Consider the following 15928-nt stretch of genomic DNA (forward strand, 5'->3'; position numbering starts at 1 on the left):
ATTTAAATAATCAATATACAGAGAATTTCAATCAAATAACTAATGAAGAACTTAGAGAACATATAGGGGTAATGAACCCATCTGAAACAATCGATAAAAGAACACGACCACAATTCATAGAAGCACAAATAAATCACTTTACTGAAGAGCTAAACAAAACTCAAGTTAGAATAGATGAAATAGAAAATGAAAATGGTATTGACAACAATATTGATGAATTAGCTATTTTACATGAAAGAGCCGCAGAATTAGAAACTATAATTAGAGAAGAACAAGAGCAATTAGATAAAGAGGATGTATTAGAGGAACAGGAAGAAGACATTACTAGATTACAGCGTTTTAAAGAATGGGTTAAGGAAAATATACCAGGATTATCAGCTTTAGCTATATCTGTGGCTGGGATAATTACAACCATTGTCATAGGGGCTAGAAAAGCAATCCTACAAGGTGCTCAAGCTACTAGTAAATTTTCTAAGGCTTTAGCAAATTTAGGTAAAAAATTATGGCCAGTGTTAGGACCATTATTGAATATTATCGCTCAGGCTATATCTTGGGGAGCTAAAGGCCTATCATGGGTAGCTTCTAATCTATGGGTTTTAGCTATTGCTGCTGCTTTGTTATTATATGATCAGTATAAACAAAGAAGAAAATAAAATATGTTTTAATATATATGAATAGATTATTACAAGATGAACTTTTGCCTGGGTTTAAAAGGACTGCTATGACAAAAATTAAAGGTAACCGTACTTTTTATAGTATAACCTTTAATCCTAATAGTCTTAAACCGAATGAACAAGTCTATATTAATATACCGAAATTAAAATCAAATAGTTGCTTAGTCCCTAGTTCGGTTAACCTATCGTTTGATCTTAAAATCAGTAATACAAAAAGTCACTTTTTAAATAATCTCAGTCAAATTTTACAACATAGACTACAAATTAAAGTGGCTGGTGAAACCCTTTACGATTGTAGTGAACATAATGTTATAAGTGTATACAAAGACTTGTGGTTACCTAAAAGTGATAGACAAGGCCTTATTGAATATGGTATATGTAGCGAAAATTTACGAAAACTCATTTCTAAGGATGATAGTAGTGAGACAAGTGGAAGTGCAGAAAAAGTATCAGATAAATTAATGTATGATATTTATGGTACAAGACAGAAAATTAATATTGATAATATTCTTAAAGATCATGGTCTTTATTGCCCTTTCAATATGAATAATAACTTTCAATATATAATAACATTACCCCCGAGTGATCAAGTCCTTATCCCTCAAAGTGGTAATTCTATAGGTGATTATGAATTAGAAAATATTCAGCTGGAATATGAAACTATTGAAAATCAAGAAATTGCTGATGAGGTGACAAATTAATATTCTGTAGGAAGAAGTCTATTTTATAAACATATAACCCTCTTAAAAAAGGAAAAATGGGATAAGTCAAGTACATTACAGAATGTTAACGTCAATGTGCCTCGTAAAAGCATGAAAGGCATTGTACTACTATTCACAGACAATTCAGTTAGTGATAGCGAGAAATTTATATTCCCTTTGATTGATTCGGTCAAATTAACTATTGAGGGAGTACCCAATATGGTCTTTGCCCAAGGTATGAATAAAAGACTATTTTATGACGAAGCAAGAAAATTTTTTGATAGAACTATTCCGATAGATTGCTTCATGACAATTGAAAAATTTTATAAAGATAAATTTGCATTAGTTATCGATCTACGCACCTTTCAAGAAAAAAATATTGCTGGCAACGGAAAACGGATCATGAATACGCAAAACGGCATTCTGCTCGAAATTAAAAAGAAAGCATATACAAAAGATTTAAACTGTTACATCTATGTCATTAGTGATGCTCTTGTTCAATTTGTTAATAATGATTTACAAAGTATTCAATACTAAATAACTAGTAATATATAAATGGACACACCCTTTAATATGATTATTGTAGGTATGACGAATTGTGGTAAAAGTCATTACCTTCTCACAATGTTAGAAAAAAACTTTAATAGACATTTCGATTACATTATTTTATTATGTCCAACGCTATCATATAATAAAACCTATCAAGAATGGAAATTTATAAATGATAATGATTTAATTAAAGTAGAATGTGACCAAGATCAGGTAGATATTGTTTTAAAATATGTTAGTTATGTATATAAAGGGACAAATAGTCTTATTATACTTGATGATTGTGCAAGTTGTTTAGATGTTAAAAATAGGACCTCCCAATTAATAAAATTAGGATTCAGTGCTCGTCATTATGGGCTTTCTACTATTGTGATTACACAGCAATTGACAAGTATTTCTAAACCTTATCGTGAAAATATAAGTTATTTAGTTACATTTTATAATCCAAACCGCAATGACATGAAAACCATATTTGATGATTATCTTTATGGTTTTGAGAAAGATTATATAGAAGAAATAACCAAAAAATTGAAAAATAATAAGTATGCACATTTAGAAATTCAACTTGTATACCCATACCAATGGAAAATTGTTATTCCGCAATAAAACATGTGTTATATATATGCCAAAGCGTAAAGAGCCTGAAACAATTGATGATATAATTAATGAGATTGATTCCGTAAATGATACTATCAAAGATGCTGTATGTGATGATAATATACAAGATAAGCCGCAAGAAAGTTTTAATAAAAGAGATCAACTACTTAAACTAGCTGAAGATGGTTATTTAGAAAAGTCTGTTGCTTACATTAAAAAAGCTAGCCAAAAAAATATTGATAAATTGTACACTGAATACGAGAAAAAACGACTCCAAAAAACCAATGAGTTTTTAACTGATTTAGTTATATCAAAATTTTCAGATATATTAAAAGGGTTTGATGCTATTGAAGATCCCAAAGAATTAACAAAACAGCTTAAATCAGACGACCTTTTAAAACGAGATGTGTACAGTTTAGTAGAAAAAGTATCCCCCCTATTGCCTTTTTTAGGATTTTTATCTGGTAGTGTGACAACTATTAAACATGTTTATGAACATAAAAATAATAAACCGGATATAAAATCTGAGGAATAATATAAATGAGCTTATTTTATGGACATGATAAAACAGATATTAATGTAAATATACAAGGATCTGTAGATAAAACACATCTATCAGATAACTATTATACTAAAACTCAAGCTGATGGTAAGTAAGCTTTAATTTCTAATTTACTAAAATATTATACTAAAACACAAGCTGATAATAAATATGTTTTTGTTTCAAGATTAGCCAACTATTATACAAAGAATGAAACAAATGGTAAGTATGCTTTAAGTTCTAATTTAAATAAATATTATACAAAGACTGAAACAGATGGTAAGTATGCTTTGACTTCTAATTTAGCCAACTATTATACTAAATTACAATCTGATGGTAAATATTATACAAAGACTGAAACAGATAATAAGTATGCTTTAAGTTCAAGATTAGCCAACTATTATAATAAGAATGAAACAGATAATAAGTATGCTTTAACTTCTAATTTAACTAACTATTATACTAAAACACAAACTGATGGTAAATATTATACAAAGACTGAAACAGATAATAAGTATGCTTTAACTTCTAATTTAACTAACTATTATACTAAAACACAAGCTGATGGTAAGTATGCTTTGACTTCTAATTTAAATAACTATTATACTAAAAATGAGATTGATAGCAAAGTAAATGGTAAAGTAGTATACCATAGTAATCAATTAAATTATAACCCATCTAATAATAGTAACCAAAAAAATATTATCAGAATTAATTTTAATAATATTAAATCTATTGAATTTACACTTTTATTAATAAATCCGTCTGATAACTCTAAAACAATTGAATTAGATATGATGGTAGATAAGATTAAAAAAAAATTTATCATTAAACTAACAAATGATAATGAAAAAAAGATAGTTAATGCATTACTAGATTTATATCATGTATACTGTGTTGATGATAATTTAAACTATATTTATATTATTATTGAACAAAAAAAATCTCCAGCTTCACTAGGTTATATGGAATGGGTAGGAAAATGGATTAAAGCATTTAATGGATTAGCCAAAATACAAGTTTATTCACACCATCAATCTACATTATCTATGAGATATAATGGTTATTCACAAAATTTTGCGGCCACTATAGAAGATAATATTCTATCAACTAAAAAATTTGTAAATGATGAAATCGAAAAATTAAAAAAATTTATTAAAAATAACTATCAAGCTAAAACCTAAAGATAAGTAATTAATACAAAAGCGATATACAAAAGAATTCAAAATCCTGAAACAATTATTAAAAACACTTTTAACAAAAATTATATGACACTCGCTTGACAGACAAATTAAAAAAACATATAGATTCCATATTTTGTACAACATTGTATTATTATACATGCGCTGATGAAATGTGCTATTACATTAAACAACCATTGTTGAAAAACATGCACTAAGACACGCGCGCCGCTAAAAAACCAGCTATATTATTTCCTTAGTTTTGTAAAGAGCATCTATGACATTGTTGCGCTCAAAATTTCAGGCTTAGTTGCCTGAAATTCTTCGCCCCTAACAACGATTTAAAAAGATGCTTTATTAACACTTGATTATTAACACTTGATTATTAAAGACGGTTTTTTTAAGAGCATTTCTTAAGCCTCTGTTATTCTCGAATATTCTTCGAATATTCATTGAATCTAAGGGTGAACCCCGATTTTTCACTTCGTGAAAAATTTCCCCACCGGGGGTTCAAGAATTCTCGGGGATCCATTCCCTGCTCGATCACTTCGTGATCTGTGCTGCCGATCCCCTCGAACCGATGCTTGTTAACATTTGTTTGTAAAGACTGTTTTTAAAACATATAGATTCCAAATTTTGAAACAATGACTTTTTTACATGGCCTTTTACTGAGGGACGCCTTTGAAACATGGCCTTTTTCACACTGCTTTGAAATAACGATTTTTTGCACAGCTTTTTTACATGACCTTTTACTGAGGGACGCCTTTTGAACCATGGTCTTATTTTACGCTGTTATAAAGATAGTTTTTACCCACGGTTATATGTAGTATAGTACATGGGGTGTATGGGATAAAAAAAAGTAAACTTTTTTTGATCCCCTACCCCCATGTACTATACTACTATTATATATTAACATCGATATTAGATTCATTCTTTTCCAGTGGAAAGCGGGATGCTTTCACTGAAGGTAAATGATGTATTGTCAAACATTAACACCGATTATGTTACTGATATTTAATATGGAATTCGAGCTTTGTCCATATGAACTGTTCAACATGCTTCCAAACAAAAATGAGCAGGAATATTCAGTTGATTAATCTATAATAAACCTTTTACCTTTTAATTCTGCTATACCGGTCACAGCCCGGGACTTGTAGCGTATAAGGCTCTCTGCTTTCGAGTAGACTTGTCATGTTTAAAAGGAGTGGAAGGTTAATTTCTCAAATGTTGTAGGCAGGTACAGGTCACGCGCATGTCAAAAATTTTGGTATTTTTTGTTAACAACTATTGCATACGTTTTTTAATTTTTTGAGCTGCTATACTTTATACGCACCTATGTAAACACCCCATGTTTTTAGTGTTGAGACATCCTTGCTTTTCCATTCTAGAGAACTTTCGTGTGCATATCCACAAATGCTTTGTATTATTTGTGTACAGCAACTCTTCTATTTTACTCATTTGAAAATTTCCATCATTCCATGAAAGTGCTGACAAACCTATACATTTGCCTCACTTCCGCGTATTGTAAATATACGAGTTAGTTAAAAGTTAAATTCTGAATACAGAAATATTTTACATAGGTATAATTATGTATAATTATGTAAGATTTGTAGTCACATCAGATATAGTGATGAATTGAGTATGAAGAGTAGAAAATCTAATGATAGAGAATAAGTAAATTGCTAACCGGTACAAGAGTTTGTATTTATGCACTTCATTTAAATGATAGCGAAAGTGCTGACAAACCTATACATTTGCCTCACTTTCGCGTATTGTAAATATACGAGTTAGTTAAAAGATAATTTCTGAATACAGCCTTATTATACATAGGTATAACTATGTATAATTATGTAAGATTTGTAGTCACATCAGATATAGTGATGAATTGAGTATGAAGAGTAGAAAATCTAATGATAGAGAATAAGTAAATTGCTAAACGGTACGAGAGTTTGTATTTATGCACTTCATTTAAATGAATTAAGCAATTTCAACTGTTTTTGAGTAAAATTACCATAACGATCAACATGGCCTATAAAAAGTACTGAAATGGAGACCCTCGGAAATATGGCGTTGACGTACGTACCTCCAACTTCCATAAACAAAAAAATTTTTCCCGAAGTGCTTACCCAGCTAGCAAAATTACGTTGTCTCAACGTTTTACCAACGTTCGTCGAACGTTCACTCAACGTCGGAGACCAAAGTTGAGACAACATGATTTTGTCAACTCGTAGGAACGTGGTGGCGACGTTAGGATAAACGTTGGGATGTAACGTATTTTCAACCTAAACCCGACGATTGTACAACGTTCATAAGACGTTTATCCGACGTTCATACAACATACAATAAATGATGCATTATTTTTGAAATCATAAAACAGCCTTTTCAATGATACGAACGAAAGTTTAATATCCATACAATCATCTTTTAATTCATCTATTTTGCAGTGCGTGTTTTAATATACATATTTACAAAAATGCTAATAAAGGCGATTGCAATAAGTTGTCTTTTCGGACCTGCAAGAAAATAACATATATGATCATTAAAAAATGGTAGTCTATATATCATTTTATATGTCTTACCACCTACAACAACAATGACTTATTTGTTTGTAAAAGATGTCATTTAAATGGAAAACTGAATCGTCTGCTGTATGTATATCTTCCTAATGTAATTTATATAAAAATATGGATCAAAGTATTTTTTAGTTTTATTCATTTAAAAGCAATCGAATAAATCCACTTATATGAATGCCACTACGTACGTACGTCGGATATAAGAAATTATCTCGCTCTACAACGTCATCTCATACGCACGAGAAACAAAACAAGTGAACAAAACTTTAATCGTTATGGCACCTTTTTCACATTTAACCAACACTATCTTTTTTATATAAATAATAAAACAATTATTGAATTGGGTTTTCACGTAATATAAAGAATTATCAAGGCATCAATGTGTTCTATCTGCCTCAGCGTTGGTAGATTGAACAAACCTTGGCCTTCATAAGTCTTAATTCATATACTATTTCATTCAATAATTGTTTAATATCACGCTAAGCAAATTGTATATTATGAATCTAATCATGCAGTTTGAGTTAACAAAATTTAAAACTTGCACAAAAATAATACCTGCACTAAAATGAACATTTTTAAAGGTGCGCATTATGTATATGTGTCCATTTCATTTTGCTTTACTTATAATTCAAAGACAATGAAAGACACATGCTCACTTTCTTTAAGTGCACATGCCAATAATGCTATTGTGTATTTTTCTCAACTTACACAGACAAGAAAATACAAATATGTTAACTATGAGATTACGGAGTAAAATAAGTTGAGTTCTCCCTGTCTAAGTTGAGAAAATCAAACAAAGAAAAAATGGCATCTATATACTTTACCCAGCAATCTATTATGATAATGACATGTTACCTTAAATCTGGAAACACCTTGCTTGCCTGGAGCGTATTTTAAAAATTTGGCAATTTTCTCTTCAACGTTGGCCTCGGTGCATCCTTTATAAGCTCTGAGGCAGGCTTCTAACAAGTGAAACGAAACAGAAAAGACATACTTTAAATAAATTGCATAGACAAAACACTAAATAATTTTCGTAAGCTGAATGATAAACAACAATTCATTAAAGTGACATATGCAAAACAGTTTAATGTATTAGCTTTTAAAACTTGCAACAATATTCCTTATGAGAAGGAACAACATAAATGGCTGTTTTTCCAATTCATGAACGAGAAAGAGACAAAACATGGTACTACTGCAGCAATCATTATCGCCTAATTGTGCTTACTTGTTATAACTTTGCAGAGGGCAAGGTGCTGAAATGGTCGCTTTGACTTTCTGACTTTTAAACTATATTGGGACCATAGATTATTTGTTCCCAGCTTTTTCATAATTCTTCTAACACTGTTTGCACAGGTGTTTGCCAAAGTGCTACCAAAAACTGCAGCTAGTAAAGAGAGTAAAAGATAAATTATATGGCAAAGTTCAATTTAGACATATATATATATAACCATTTTGATATCGAATTGCAAAACAAAACCATGCAAAGTGAATGGTGAGAGCTTTTAGAAAGACCAGTATCTTCGTTAAAATTTTCCAGCACAAATAAAACGACACACTCCTAAGAGCCGTTTGAAGTATAGTAACGTATTTAAATCAATCAAAACACGACAATGCTCTCAAGAAAAACACGAAGCTAGATTCTTATAGTTTAATCAGATAATCTGACCCTCTAACGTCACGAAAATCGTCATTAAAATTACAGTACCGCTCGCGTATTTGTTAACATACGCTACGCGTATGATACGAGAGCGATACGCGTATCATACGAGAACGATACGCGTATCATACGAAAAGGATACGCGTATGATGAGCGTATAATGCGTGAACGATAAGCGTACATATAATACGAGGATGAAACGCTGTGATACTTGATAGAACTTTGTTCATCGTAATGAGCGGCACTATGGTGACATATAGATGTCATCAATATACACTTAAGAAATTTTCACCATGAAGGAGTTAAAAGGAACAATAAAGCAATTGGGTTTTTATAAATGATACCATTCAAGTTCATGTATGTTATGCATCCATAAATTTTGGGTTGCTTTAGTTTCAATGAAATGTGTTTATCTCACGTCGTATCTAAGTATACATATGACTCATCAATGACGTATATAGTTTGAGACACATCCTATGAAAACGGAAAGTCATTGTGATTAGTTTGTTTTGAGATTCATTCAAAGTTGCGTGTGCTATAAACATAAGAAACGACACACTAACAATTGCTTTGTAGCACAATGATGACATAAAAAAGTGTCAGTATACTCTTAAGATATTTTATTCACGAAATAGTTTAAAGGCACGATATAGCAAAAGAATTTTTTAATAGATGATCTTATATATACATGTATATAAATTTTGGGTTTCTTTTGCAATGAGCTGCTATTGTCTCACGTCGTATCTAAGTATACATATGAGTTATCAATGACATAGCTGAATAGTTTGTGACACATTCTTGTATAGAAACGGAAACAAATTGTGATAACATAAGTCATGGTTTTTTGAAAAACTATATTGAAGAAAAACTTCAGCATCTAAAGGGTTAAGTTTAGGACTTTATACGAGAATATTAAGAAAGTAATATGGATATGACACGAGAACGACATGCGTATAAAATGAAACGACACGCGTATGATACGAAGAGGATACGCGTATGATACGAGAAGGATACGCGTATGATACGAGAAGGATACGCGTATGATACGAGAGCGATACGCGTATGATAAGAGAATGATACGCGTATGATACGAGAAGGATACGCGTATGATACGAGAAGGATACGCGTATGATACGAGAGCGATACGCGTATGATAAGAGAATGATACGCGTATGATACGAGAACGATACGCGTATGATACGAGAATGATACGCGTATGATACTAGAACGACACGCGTATGATACGAAGAGGATACGCGTATGATACGAGAAGGATACGCGTATGATACGAGAAGGATACGCGTATGATACGAGAATGATACGCGTATGATACGAGAACGACACGCGTATGATACGAAGAGGATACGCGTATGATACGAGAAGGATACGCGTATGATACGAGAAGGATACGCGTATGATACGAGAATGATACGCGTATGATAGTGCACGTTTCAGACTTTGACAAACGTGCATGTTTTCAAGCTTCAAACACAAATGGTAGAAGAAAAGTCAATATTATGTTACGTAATTGCAAATGAAACAATCGTTTTCACGTTTCCAAACCGATAAAGGGGAAGGGCTATCCTTTGCTTTGTCACATTTTTTTACGCAACACTTGAAAGAGTCATGCATAAAAACAGGCAGTGCCAATAAATATTACTAAATACGTATGGATGGTTAACTTTCTAAAACTTACCAACTTTCTTCTGGACTTTTCTTCATCAAGACTAGAGGATAGTCCTCAAGTTCTTAAACCGAATCAAAGGCATTAGGTACAACATCTTCCAAAATTTCGTGCTCGTCTACACCTTTCGTAGCGCTTAACAGAGCACGCAATATTGACAACGTTTCTTCTTGCTTAACAATTAATGTTTCCAGTTTGGTGAGAACTGATCTTTGGAAGCCTACAAAATAGATAAGAAAATAATAGAATAACTTATGTATAACCTACGTATTATCTTAAAAATATAAAACCTTACAACATGCTAACAAGAAAACTCAAATAAAACTCGCATCAAATTGCTAATTAAATACACATACATAATAACAACGCTTTTTAAAAACTATATATTGTCGAAAAGGTACCATTAATGTTTGGTTGAGAACGTCTTCCTGCAGGTGTTATGTTCATAAAACTTTTCGAAGACGTTTCGTGCGATGAAAGGTCATGCGCATCTGCAAAGCAATCACGTGTTGCAGTTAGTTGTGAAGAAAAAAAAAACATTTCAAACGACACGAAATGAACGTAAATGAAAACGTAACAACAAAACATGCAATAATGAATTGTAAGAAAAGCTTGCCTAAGAACCACTGCTTCGTTGAGATTGTCTTTCTCTTGTAGTGCCAGTTGTAGGAATTCCTTGTGAAGAGACGTTGCTTGTATCTACAGAGAAGACACGTACTGGGTTTAACATACATCTTTATTGAACGCACGAACGTCATTTAAATTAAAGTACTACAAGTTTCAAAAATCAGAAACAGAAAGGTGACTAAAATAAAAATTTCGAGAAAGTTTCATTTAGTAGTTTGATAGCAAAAACTGAGAATTAGATTTGAACGAATGTATTTTGATTAAATCATGGTGAACACAACTGCAATTTTAACTATAACTAACATTTTTTCAACTAATTACAACAACATTTTAAAGGACCAACGCCCACAGCACCTGTAGAACATACATAAGCCCTATGATGCAATGATGGACGTAGAAAAACAGCAAATGTACAATACGAATGTTAAAGTTATTTAAAAGAATCAATCAAAATTATTTCAGCATTTTAGTTGACATGTTATATGAAAGTTGCTGATTAGTCAGTTCTGATGACAGAAAACTTACCACTACGTTGAGATGGTGTCCTACTAGTAGATGGGGAAGTTATCGCATAATTCTTTGTGTTTAGGATTTCTGGTGCTAGTTCACCGTCATATAAATCTAGATCAACATTATATTAGTATGAAAAGAGAAATTTTATACGTGCATATTTCTGTCAAAAAATTGTCCACTTGTACAATGATCATAGTAGCGCTTATACCTTTTTCTGCAAGGGAGATCAGCTCGCTGTACACCGGCAAATCTAAAAAGCAAAATCACATATTAGATTTAAATGCAAGGTAGCAATATGTGAAAACTGCACTCCTTTGAATAAAGCAATGGCCTATTGCATTTCAACTATAGTACTTACTTCTAGAATTTGTTGATAAGATTTCATTGACGGCTGAAAGAAATTTTGCCTGTATACAAAAGAAACTGTCTGAATTCTGTAGCTTTCCATCTGTCAACCTCCATTAAACTCATAGGTTTTTGCACAAATGTAGAGGGGATAAATTGTTTAAGCTCCACCAATTTTTTACTAACAGCCTCTACATGGGCAACAGACATTTTAGCAGCGCGATTTCCCCTCATCCCAAACCATAGTCAATTTACGCATAACACCCAGACACAGTTGATGCATGTAGTCAAATGGAAATTGTTTTACCATATCAACAGGCAAGTGACAGAAAGGGCTAACAAAGCGATGATGTTCTTCAAATCTGCTTTCTAAAGGAAATATTAGTGCACAATTCTATATTATTATTTTAAGAGTAAGTCACTTGACCAAGCCCCTTTCCTTTTTGTGTACACTTGTCACAACCAAAATAACCAGTACAAAATTTTGTACCTTTAACAAGTGCTCTTGCAGGAGCATCACAAACAATGCCCCTTACTGTAACAGTTAGAACCTTTTCCCCATCTTGGACTCCCCTCTCTAGAATACCCTTCAAATCTTCTATAAACTCATCCAAAAACTCCAAGTCTTTTGGCTTGGAGTCAACACACGTTAGGACAATAGGAAACACTACAACAGGTTTGATATTCAAAATGGCACACAACACTGGCCATATATTTTTGCAGAACTTTTAAACAAAAGAAGCCCATCAACATTTCGGTATGATTAATGTTCTAAAGCATTCGGTATGATTACTACAGCCATCTTCATTAGGCATTGCATCACTGCATCTTAAAGCTTTATTAGCAGCAATCCAGTAATTTTTGTATTACGCCTGGTCATGTTTTATTTTTGATATGAACTAAAGTAAATAATAAATGTAACTGTCACTCTATTTATTTTTGATTGATTTAAACATATCCTAATGTTACAACCCATTCCCCCTAAGTGCTGGTGATCACAACATTTAGCGTAATGTTTTAATAAAAAAATGATAATTCTCATTCACAAGTTATGGTAACTTATATATCTCCTATACCTAATTTGTAACTTATTCTCTTCTTTACATGCATGTATCATATCTAATTTATACGTAAACCTAAAATTTTAAGTATAACATTATAGTTTACTTGCTAACAACAGCAAATGGAAAATGTTCTAAGCAAAAGTTCTAAATAAAAATAATTTAACTGACATTGCAAGCTTACTAAAGAAATAGGCAAAGTTAATAAACCAATCTAAGAGATAAAAAAGTGGTTTGTAAACTACATATTGTAAACTACATAGTGGTTTGTAAACTTGAATGCAATAATTGGACAAACGATACTTACTAGTATTGTAAAGCAACCATGCATTGTTATGAATAAACATTCAATTACCTCTTTGTAAAATTATATTACTGTTTAAAAACTGCTGTGATTTGCAATAAAAACTACAACTATTTAAAGGTTTAAGGCTACGTGATTCTTAATCAAAAACATTTTGTAAATCACATAATCACATAACACCATGTTAAAAAATATTAATCATCACCGCTTATCAGTCAGTCAGTTAATATAATTCCAGATATGCTAAAACGTGATATTTACGTAAGATTTCAGATATAAAACAGAATTTTGACAATAAAATTCATACGATTATACATCGGGAATTCAATGATCACAAAAAATTGTAATCATTAAATTTGATAAGTAATTTTGAACTAAAACATCAGTCGCGTGAATGATTTGACATACCCTAGATCCGCCCCTGCATGTTATGACAATAACAACCATACGTACTGATGAATACCATATCCAAATGCTGTAGCAAGGTGTAGTGATAATATTATTTTTACAAAATAAAAATAGAAATGAAAACTAAGTTTAAACTAAGCTTAGTAAATTTGTTTGTTCCTACACCAATTTACCCGGACTCATAAAGTCACGGCAAAAGTAACATACGACAATCTCTAGATTATAAAGAATGATAAAATAAAGGTACTTACCACAATTTTTACGCATTGAAACATATTCTAGATCATAACTGTCTCTAAACTTGGAAAGCAAGCTGTACATTATCTTGTCTTGACAACTATTAGGCAAATTCGATTCTTGCACGAGCGATTTTCAAATGAACATGAACGCCGATATTTTACAGGTATCGAAATCATTTTGATGTCACTTTGATTTAAATAACTTTACTTATCCATGACAGATATTTGAAATACGTAAAACGTCGCCAAATGTCTTCAATAATTGAAAACCCTTGTTTGCAAACGTTATCCGCCAAACATTTTTATAGTAATTTGTTATCTATAGCGGGTAACCGGAAGTGCATTTTGCATATATAAAATTGGCTTAACATTTAAAAAGAAAAGCTCAAAATAATTCGCGATTTCGCTGCCCAGCAAGAACCCGATGTAGTGTTCATCGTAGAAACATAGCTTACATGATACTTTTAATCTTGAGATATCTGAGTATAACATTGTTTATAAAAACAAAGCTTTTGGACCACATGGAGGTGGGTTAAAATTATGCCAATCAACTAGTTATAAACTAATTAGTTAATTCAATTACAGCAATGGACATTTTTATATTCGTGTTGTGAAGTCGTTTTGAATTATGCTTTTAATAGACTTAACTTTTGCCATCTTACGGATCAATTCTTATTACCAGAAACAGCTTGAAATATACTTAAATGATACAACCAAACATCGGACATGATCTTAACAAATCTTTATAGTTTCTGCAATAAGAATTCTATATCAGCCTTCCTTCATTTAACTTCATTTAATTTATCAGAATATAATGTAATGTTATCTTTTCAAGGCGTGAAATTTACTTTTCCCAACATTTAAGCCTACGAAGGCCTGTTTAGACTTATTCAACTTAAAGGACATTGGCAACGAAAATTTTTTTTCATACGTTTATCATAGATAGCTATGGAATACTTAATTTCGTGTTTTCGTGTCTCTTTTGAATTTTGCTGTTGAGAAAATTTGACATAAAGTTGAGTCCTTATCCGCCATTTTGAAAAAAAAGCCTTATGCTAAATTATGCCAGAATACATTACTGACGTCATTGGCTGGTATCCACTGAATGACACAATATAAAATAATAGTATTATAATAATATATAGCACATTTGTTCACTGGAATTTTAAAACAAAAACAACAGTCGGCGGTTGTTAAGATTAACAAAAGTTCTGTAGTTTATCACGCTTATATACTTTTCCAATATTTAGTCGTTATATTTAGTCGTTATTTAGCAGATCTTACAACTAGGTTTTGCCGACATACCAAGTGTAAGCCCAGACAACAACAAGCGCGTTTTATACACTAAACATTTCGTGCAATAGAAATATTTCATTTTCCCATAATACAAACCTGTGACCAACAAATGAGTTATACGTTTAATTTATTATTTGTATACATAAGAGTCTTTGAAAGATTATGTAGTTTTATATAGGTGATAAGCTCTAAGCCGCTATGTTTTGTTCTTGACTGTAGAGTTTCGTTTATTCGTAAGGTTTTACTGCGTGTTTGCGTGCACGATGTACAAGTACACTTTTCGATTAACTTTATAACTTATGAATGAATACAAGTTTTGGGTGGATCACTCATGCATTTTGCTTTTGCGCAGTTCGTGACAATCCTTCGACAATGATATGGCATCGCAATTGCAGATCACAACAAAGAACATCAAAGAGCGTCTGTCTAAGACTAAATTTACGGTCTTTCGTGATAACAGGCGTATTTGAAATGTGCATAAAGTCCGTCTGGTGACGCGAAGCGTTTTCGTATGCTAGCATAAACACAAGCAGGAAATGGTCTTCGATGTTTCTTCCCCAAAATTTGAAAAATCCACCTAGAACATCTTTGATAGGCAACTAATCGATACAGCTTGTGTATTCTCTCTAGATCCTCATCAGACAGGGGCCAGTTTTCTTCAAGATGCCGACACACGTCTATCTTTAACACACTTTCTGAGAGCATATTGTCCCTAAATTCTTGGTGTGTTGTCAAGCAATTTACTCCTTGAGTTTCTGTTTGGCCTAGCAAAGCCTCATACTCATCGTATTCAAGCGCTTTTTCGTGGCAAAAAAAACACTCGATTGCCTTTTTTGACAAAGTAGAATGTCTACACTTACACCAACTAAGAGTTTGAAGGCGCTAAGCATTTGCTTTCTCAAATTCAGCATGTATTTCATCCTCCGACGAGGACAAGTCGCTCTGCTCACTCTCCTGTTCGGAACCGCAATCTTCACT

The 15928-nt window shown here is 32.0% G+C and overlaps 2 long non-coding RNA genes across 3 annotated transcripts; one reads left to right on the plus strand and one right to left on the minus strand.

Annotated features, from left to right (window-relative positions):
• The first annotated feature begins 5073 nt into the window (after positions 1–5073).
• Positions 5074–15912, plus strand: LOC124448540. The gene is made up of 3 exons (XR_006949123.1): positions 5074–5085; positions 6557–6558; positions 15796–15912. It is a non-coding gene; the product is annotated as an uncharacterized LOC124448540 (long non-coding RNA).
• Positions 6623–10644, minus strand: LOC124448508. 2 transcript variants are annotated; one of them, XR_006949082.1, is made up of 5 exons: positions 10559–10644; positions 10170–10377; positions 8042–8200; positions 7672–7778; positions 6623–6756 (listed from the first exon to the last, which is right to left on the minus strand). It is a non-coding gene; the product is annotated as an uncharacterized LOC124448508 (long non-coding RNA). The 2 variants fall into 2 exon arrangements; XR_006949083.1 differs by lacking the exons at positions 6623–6756; positions 7672–7778 and adding an exon at positions 6965–7241.
• Positions 15913–15928: the final 16 nt, after the last annotated feature.

This window comes from Xenia sp. Carnegie-2017, unplaced genomic scaffold (genome assembly GCF_021976095.1).
Source record: "Xenia sp. Carnegie-2017 unplaced genomic scaffold, XeniaSp_v1 HiC_scaffold_23, whole genome shotgun sequence".
Lineage (NCBI taxonomy): Eukaryota > Metazoa > Cnidaria > Anthozoa > Malacalcyonacea > Xeniidae > Xenia > Xenia sp. Carnegie-2017.